The sequence below is a fragment of the Oncorhynchus nerka genome, linkage group LG2 (assembly GCF_034236695.1).
Source record: "Oncorhynchus nerka isolate Pitt River linkage group LG2, Oner_Uvic_2.0, whole genome shotgun sequence".
NCBI classification, from domain to species: Eukaryota; Metazoa; Chordata; class Actinopteri; order Salmoniformes; family Salmonidae; genus Oncorhynchus; species Oncorhynchus nerka.
Window position 1 is genome coordinate 6,692,263 of NC_088397.1, and position 6,745 is coordinate 6,699,007.

At 47.2% G+C, this 6,745-nt stretch overlaps 1 pseudogene; it reads right to left on the minus strand.

The window, feature by feature from the left end:
- Window positions 1-3,075, minus strand: part of LOC135572535 (transmembrane protein 255B-like) — a 35,801-nt pseudogene extending 32,726 nt beyond the window's left edge.
- Window positions 3,076-6,745: the final 3,670 nt, after the last annotated feature.

A 6,745-nucleotide genomic window follows, 5' to 3' on the forward strand; every position in this document is an offset into this window, starting at 1 on the left:
TGATGAGAAATACCATAATCAACTCCATGCTTATGATGTAGACAAACACACACTGAATTTGTCAATAGACACTCATCTTTCTTGTCCACATAGAGTCAGACAATAGAGACAGAAAGGCTCAAACAAACCTAACTAGGTTTGACTCAGGGGAAGACAGCAACAACAACACATAGCCATCCAGACAGACAGACATCCAGACAGACATCCAGACAGACAGACACCCAGACAGACAGACAGACATCCAGACAGACAGACACCCAGACAGACAGACAGACACCCAGACAGACATCCAGACAGACAGACACCCAGACAGACAGACATCCAGACAGACAGACACCCAGACAGACAGACACCCAGACAGACACCCAGACAGACAGACAGACATCCAGACAGACAGACACCCAGACAGACAGACAGACATCCAGACAGACAGACACCCAGACAGACAGACAGACACCCAGACAGACAGACAGACAGACATCCAGACAGACAGACATCCAGACAGACAGACACCCAGACAGACAGACAGACACCCAGACAGACAGACACCCAGACAGACAGACAGACACCCAGACAGACAGACAGACATCCAGACAGACAGACACCCAGACAGACAGACAGACATCCAGACAGACAGACACCCAGACAGACAGACAGACAGACAGACAGACATCCAGACAGACAGACATCCAGACAGACAGACACCCAGACAGACAGACAGACACCCAGACAGACAGACAGACAGACAGACATCCAGACAGACAGACACCCAGACAGACAGACAGACATCCAGACAGACAGACACCCAGACAGACAGACAGACACCCAGACAGACAGACAGACATCCAGACAGACAGACACCCAGACAGACAGACATCCAGACAGACAGACACCCAGACAGACAGACACCCAGACAGACAGACATCCAGACAGACAGACATCCAGACAGACAGACACCCAGACAGACAGACAGACACCCAGACAGACAGACATCCAGACAGACAGACACCCAGACAGACAGACATCCAGACAGACAGACACCCAGACAGACAGACAGACATCCAGACAGACAGAAACCCAGACAGACAGACAGACACCCAGACAGACAGACAGACATCCAGACAGACAGACACCCAGACAGACAGACACCCAGACAGACAGACAGACACCCAGACAGACAGACAGACATCCAGACAGACAGACACCCAGACAGACAGACATCCAGACAGACAGACACCCAGACAGACAGACAGACACCCAGACAGACAGACATCCAGACAGACAGACAGACATCCAAACAGACAGACACCCAGACAGACAGACACCCAGACAGACAGACACCCAGACAGACAGACATCCAGACAGACAGACATCCAGACAGACAGACACCCAGACAGACAGACAGACACCCAGACAGACAGACAGACAGACATCCAGACAGACAGACACCCAGACAGACAGACATCCAGACAGACAGACACCCAGACAGACAGACAGACAGACACCCAGACAGACAGACAGACATCCAGACAGACAGACACCCAGACAGACAGACACCCAGACAGACAGACAGACATCCAGACAGACAGACAGACAGACACCCAGACAGACAGACAGACAGACATTCAGACAGACAGACACCCAGACAGACAGACAGACACCCAGACAGACAGACAGATATCCAGACAGACAGACACCCAGACAGACAGACATCCAGACAGACAGACAGACACCCAGACAGACAGACAGACATCCAGAGAGACAGACAGACACCCAGACAGACAGACACCCAGACAGACAGACAGGAACCCAGACAGACAGACATCCAGACAGACACCCAGACAGACATCCAGACAGACAGACACCCAGACAGACAGACAGACATCCAGACAGACAGACACCCAGACAGACAGACAGACACCCAGACAGACAGACAGACATCCAGACAGACAGACACCCAGACAGACAGACACCCAGACAGACAGACAGACATCCAGACAGACAGACATCCAGACAGACAGACACCCAGACAGACAGACAGACATCCAGACACCCAGACAGACATCCAGACAGACAGACACCCAGACAGACAGACAGACATCCAGACAGACAGACACCCAGACAGACAGACAGACAGACAGACAGACAGACAGACAGACAGACAGACAGACAGACAGACATCCATCCAGACAGACAGACAGACAGACAGACATCCAGACAGACAGACAGACATCCAGACAGACAGACACCCAGACAGACAGACATCCAGACAGACAGACAGACCGACATCCAGACAGACAGACAGACATCCAGACAGACATCCAGACAGACAGACAGACAGACAGACAGACAGACAGACAGACAGACATCCAGACAGACAGTATCTCTATCTGCACTTTCCATTTCACACTGTGTGCAATTCTCCCTGCTGTAAACCTTCTGCTGATGATGCAGAGCAAGTTAAATACTTCATCTATTGGAGGCTATAAGCTGTGGGTGTCAGCATTACTGGATCAATTCATTATTTACATGAGATAAGGCAGATGCGCTGGTCAGAAACATTGTGTAATTGAATCATGACTTTACCTGTGGGATCCAGGACATCTGTTGTTGTTTGTGGTGGTGGTTGTTGTGCCGTTGGCTGCTGCATTCTGCCGTAATTAAAGTCTTCAGGGTACTACAATAACAAACAGCCTAGTAGCCTTTCCCAAAGTTGGTTATGGGGTAGCCTAAAAACAGCATAAATCCACAGGCGAATGGACGATACACTCCTCTTCGTCTCTATAGTATCCTGCAAGAGGCAATCCTCTCCGCCTCTGTTTTACAGCGTCCCCAGCGCGCCCTGCCAGGTGACGGTCTCCTCTCCGCGCCAAACTAGGAATCCGTCACATCACCTGTCGCGCGGGACGGGCAGATGGAGATCAATAATAACTCCAATGAAGAAGTGTCGAATCACTTGTAATAAAACAAGTCTCCCAAGTTTTCTCAGTAATGTTTTTGTCACCCAACACCGTCTGACGGTTAGGTTAGTTAGAAGATCCTCTCTCTGCCAACTTCGAGAACCGGACACCCTCTTCAACCGACGGCCTGTTACGAAAGATGCGCTGCAGCCACAGGACAAAGAAATATTCCTGCCTCTTTCTCACAATCGCCAGAGCCGTTGATGACGATGGCTTAGAGGTACCGTACATAATTTATGTATTTAATCAGTGCTGAATCGTTCGTGGAATATGGTAGATTTCAGTTCATTATTTATTTGGCAGTGACACTGAAAGTATCTGGTGTTTAATCACGAAGATGACGTTAGGCTGTCATTAGGGCCCATCCACATATGAGAAAGATCTAGAAACACTTCAATGTATTATACAGGTCACACATCTCGTTGATAGTCTTCGTCTAGTCGGGGACGGTCCGTTCCTGTCCCTGACACTGAGACAGTGAAGTAAGTAGGTCCACTGTTTTAACCAAAGGAGGCCTGGAAATACCAGCCGGGTCAAATGTATGATCTCTAATAGGCTGTTGAATTCTCATCAGCCGACCAACTGTAAACCATCTGTCGATGTGCCGTTGAGCAAGGCACTTAACCCTAATTGCTCATTTAAGTCGCTCTGGATAACAGTGTCTGCTAAATTACTAAAATGTAAATGTGGAATACATATTTGACATATATACAGTGGGGAGAACAAGTATTTGATACACTGCCGATTTTGCAGGTTTTCCTACTTACAAAGCATGTAGAGATCTGTAATTTTTATCATAGATACACTTCAACCGTGAGAGACGGAATCTAAAACAAAAATCCAGAAAATCACATTGTATGATTTTTAAGTAATTAATTTGCATTCACAAAAGGGGTCCCGGACCCAAAATGTTTGATGTGGGTTGTGTAATACCCATAGAGCCCCATCTACCACCCATAAACCCAATGACCACCCATAAACCCATCCATCCATCCACCCCCCATAAACCCAACCTTCACCCATAAGCCCATCACCACCCATAAGCCCATCCACCACCCATAAGCCCATCCACCACCCATAAACCCAACCACCACCCATAAACCCAACCACCACCCATAAACCCATCCACCACCCATAAACCCAACCACCACCCATAAACCCAACCACCACCCATAAACCCAACCACCACCCATAAACCCAACCACCACCCATAAACCCAACCACCACCCATAAACCCATCCACCACCCATAAACCCAATGACCACCCATAAACCCATCCATCCATCCACCCCCCATAAACCCATCCTTCACCCATAAGCCCATCACCACCCATAAGCCCATCCACCACCCATAAGCCCATCCACCACCCATAAACCCAACCACCACCCATAAACCCAACCACCACCCATAAACCCAACCACCACCCATAAACCCATCCACCACCCATACATCCATCCACTACCCATAAACCCAACCACTACCCATAAACCCAACCACCACCCATAAACCCATCCACCACCCATACATCCATCCACTACCCATAAACCCATCCACCACCCATAAACCCATAAACCACCCATAAACCCATCTACCACCCATAAACCCATCCACCATCAATCCACCACCCATAAACTAATCTACCACCCATAAACCCATCCACCATCAATCCACCACCCATAAACCCATCCACCCCCCATCCATCCACCCATCCATCCACCCATCCACCACCCATAAACCCATCCACCACCCATAAACCCATCCATCCATCCACCAGCCATAAACCACTAAACCACCCATAAACCCATCCACCACCCATAAGCCCATCAACCACCCATAAACCCATCCACCACCCATAAGCCCATCCACCAGCCATAAACCCATCCATCCACCAGCCATAAACCCATCCATCCACCAGCCATAAACCCATAACCCACCCATAAACTCAACCACCACCCATAAACCCATCCACCAGCCATAAACCCATCCACCACCCATAAGCCCATCCACCACCCATAAACTCATCCACCAGCCATAAACCCAACCACCACCCATAAACCCATCCAGCACCCATAAACTCATCCACCAGCCATAAACCCATCCACCACCCATAAACTCATCCACCACCCATAAACTCATCCACCAGCCATAAACCCAACCACCACCCATAAACCCATCCAGCACCCATAAACTCATCCACCAGCCATAAACCCACCACCACCCATAAACCCATCCATCCACCACCCATAAACCCAACCACCAACTCCCAATCCATTCATCCACCACCCATAAGCCCATCTACCACTCATAAACCCAACCACCACCCATAAACCCATTTACAACCCATAAACCCAACCACCACCCATAAGCCCATCCACCACCCATAAACCCATCAATCGCCCATAAGCCCATCTACCACCTATAAACACAACCACCACCCATAAACCCATCTACCACCCATAAACCCATCTACCACCCATAAACCCAACCACCACCCATAAGCCCATCCACCACCCATAAACCCATTTACCACCCATAAACCCATTTACAACCCATAAACCCAACCACCACCCATAAACCCATCTACCACCCATAAACCCATATACCACCCATAAACCCATTTACAACCCATAAACCCAACCACCACCCATAAACCCAACCACCACCCATAAGCCCATCCACCACCCATAAACCCATTTACAACCCATAAACACAACCATCACCCATAAACCCATCTACCACCCATAAACCCATTTACAACCCATAAACCCAACCACCACCCATAAACCCATCTACCACCCATAAACCCATATACCACCCATAAACCCATTTACAACCCATAAACCCAACCACCACCCATAAACCCAACCACCACCCATAAACCCATCCTTCACCCATAAACCCAACCACCACCCATAAGCCCATCCACCACCCATAAACCCATTTACCACCCATAAACCCAACACCACCCTTTTTATTTCTACTTTGCACATTCTTCCACTGCAAATCTACCATTCCAGTGTTTTACTTGCTACATTGTATTTACTTTGCCACCATGGCCTTTTTTTTTGCCTTTACCTCCCTTATCTCACCTCATTTGCTCACATCGTATATAGACTTGTTTATACTGTATTATTGACTGTATGTTTGTTTTACTCCATGTGTAACTCTGTGTCGTTGTATGTGTCGAACTGCTTTGCTTTATCTTGGCCAGGTCGCAATTGTAAATGAGAACTTGTTCTCAACTGGCCTACCTGGTTAAATAAAGGTGAAATAAAAAACAATAAAATAAAAGGTAATCAGACATCAACTCATTGCAGTAACACAATAGGCCTACATTACATATTTATTTTCTGTCAAAATGTTTATTTTAATGAATAAACATGGTATAATTAAACAGTCATTTACAGTTTCTCAAGTTCTATATAGACATTAGATCATTTTGTATTTAAACAAATGCACAGGAATTCATAAAACCCTGCGTAACAAGAGGTTCCTGTGTGGGATCAGAGTGCTAGCACTCGGGAAAGCAACCTAAACAATATAGTATATTATACAATAAAGATAATAATAAATAATACATATAATATATTGTACAATATAGAAAAAGCAAGAAAAAAAATCACCCCCTGCAGACCCCACCTAACCAACTCATTCCCCGTGGTGCAACAAGAACATTTGAAAATATGTCATACTTTTCTTCACGCATATCTATACTGACACACGCATATCTATACTGATATGTGACGCATATCTATACTGATATGTCACGCATATCTATACTGATA